The sequence below is a fragment of the Petaurus breviceps genome, unplaced genomic scaffold, assembly GCF_028583685.1.
Source record: "Petaurus breviceps papuanus isolate PSGF00001 unplaced genomic scaffold, PetGlider_PUasm1.0 90919, whole genome shotgun sequence".
NCBI lineage: Eukaryota > Metazoa > Chordata > Mammalia > Diprotodontia > Petauridae > Petaurus > Petaurus breviceps.
In genome coordinates, this window is record NW_027187378.1 from 8,828,136 (window position 1) to 8,830,683 (window position 2,548).

The window sequence follows — 2,548 nt, forward strand, 5'->3', positions numbered from 1 at the left end:
TCTACTTTTCCTACTTATATATGTTTATGTGAGATTGTGCCCCAGGCTTATGGGGGAGAGTGGGAAAGGGAAATGTGTTATAGCTACTGTTCTTCTTAATGACATCTTAGTAAATATCTTTGTGATGGGTTTATTGTGTTTACTCATTCACTGTTAAGGGGATGCATACCTATTAGGGTTTGTGAGCTAAAGTTATACAAGGGCCTGACCACAGGCTATCCATCCTAAAATCTGGGGTAGTAGCTACCCTCTAGTTATTCAACTTATAAATTGAGTATAAGTTGGGAAAATATCCCAGAGAAGGTGCTACACATAAAAAACAAATACAATGAAAATTTTTGGGACTGCAACAGCAAATGGAATCTATCATTGTTTTCTTATTTTTTTGATCATGACTTTCAGGCAATCTAATAGTTCTTAAACTATTTTTCCTAGATTTATTTTCCAGACCAGTTGTTTTTCCTATGAAATATCTCATGTTTTCTCACATATTTTTTCAATCTTCTAGCTTTGTTTTATTGTTTCTTGATGTTTCTTGTGGTAATTAGCTTCCACTTGGTCATTCTAATTTTTAAGGAGTTTTCTTCAGTATTTTTTTTTTTGGCATTTTTAATTTAGGTTTGTTTTATTTAAGTTTAATGTTAATTCCATGCTGTGTTTCAGTAAGAACAATACAGATTCTGTATCTGTGGCTCCAGTTAGATATCCAATAGTACAAATTAGCTTGAAGTTACACAAGTTACACATACTTAATGAAAGAGGTTGAGTGAGCAAAGGAGGGCAGGGAATAGGAGAAGGGGAAGAGGGAAAGAGAAATACCAAAGAATTGAACAAGCATGTAGGCTTTTCAATACCACCTTCAATGCTAACCTGCTGTAAGGGAAGGTCAAAGTCGGAAAGAATGAGCAGCCATGGATTGTTGGGCTGTTACCAGCACCATTTCAGCACAGTTTGGAAACACTTTTTATATCAAAACTACTGCAATAAATGTTCCAACACAACCTGTAACTTCAAGCTAAACACCCAATTAATTTTAATCATTGGTCTAAAATTCAGTTTAAAGGATTATAAAAAGGAAAAATGCCCCCACATGCACCCTACAGTGCGATAAACCTCTCTTCTAGACTTTTGCTTCACCTAGAAGTCTAATGGCATTCCAATGTAATATCCATTTGTAATGGTTATCTTGCCACATCTGGCACAGAGACATTACAGTGATGCTGAAAAAGCCTCTATGCAGTCCTGTTAGTGTCTTAAAGAACCTAAAAGCTGGGACCAGTAAAATCCACAGAAATTAACTCTTGTCTTTAAGAACTTTGAAAACTGTTTAAAAACAAAACAAACAGGGCAGGAACCTAAATTCTGAGACCAAATGTAAAAGTCAGATTTGGTGGTTCTCAGTGACAATGGAGAATTTTCGGGGGGTGGGATGGGAGGAGTGGGTTAGTCAGAGATGGAGTCTCTTGTTGGCTTTGATGTCTCTCACTGGTTTTCATCTTCCACATCCTGCAGGGCTTCTTTATTCTGTTCTTCACCATCACCCTGCATATCTGAAGTCCATAGTGTCAGGTTATCACGCAACAACTGCGAGATAAGTGTCGAGTCCTTATAGCTTTCTTCACTCACCATGTACAGTTCTTCAATTGCATCATCAAAAGCTGCTTTTGCCAACTCGCAGGCACGGTCAGGGGAATTAAGAATTTCATAGTAGAATGCAGAAAAGTTGAGAGCAAGACCTAAGCGGATGGGGTGCGCTGGTGGAAGTTCGGTCATTGCGATATCACTAGCAGCTTTATAAGCCACCAGGCTATTCTCTGCAGCCTCCTTCCTGTCATTTCCTGTGGCAAATTCAGCCAGATACCTGTGGTAGTCCCCTTTCATTTTATAATAAAAAAAACCTTGGACTCACCAGTGTTTGTTGCTGGAATGAGGTGTTTGTCCAGTACATCCAGAATGTCACAACAGATTAATTTTAGTTCAGTCTCAACCATTTGCCAATATTCCTGAATCATTTTTAGTTTGTCTTCTCCTCCCTTGTTTTCTTCTTTTTGTTCATTGCTGCTGATTATCTGCCAGGATGTGCATCTGGCTCCAATCACATTCTTACATGCAACTGACAGTAGGTTTCTTTCTTCAGCTGTCAACTCTACGTCCATTCCTGCTACTTTCGTCATTGATTCCACCATTTCCTCTTATCACTCAGCCTCCTTGGCCAGTTTTGCCTGGCACACCAGATCCTCCTGATTGTCCATAGTGGCAGCAGCTCCGGCAGGGTCTGCACGACAGATAGCAGCGGATGGTGGCTCTGACTCTCTTGTCAGCCTCTCCTTCAGTATTTTTTAATGTCTCTTTGCCAAGTTGTTAATTCTCATTTCTTTCCTCAATTTTTCCTCTACCACTCTTCTTTGATTATTCACATTTTTTGTCTTATTTTTTAAAGCACTTTTTAAAGCTCTTCTAGGAATTCTTATTGAACCTGTATCCAATCTCCATTTTCTTCTGAAGCTTTGCTTGTAGATGCTTTCAAGTCATTGTCATCTTCTGAGTT

General features: G+C 38.8%; 1 pseudogene; it reads right to left on the reverse strand.

Moving 5' to 3' along the window:
* Nucleotides 1-579: 579 nt before the first annotated feature.
* On the reverse strand, nt 580-2,317 carry LOC138151761 (14-3-3 protein epsilon pseudogene; annotated as a pseudogene).
* Between the last annotated feature and the right edge of the window lie 231 nt (nt 2,318-2,548).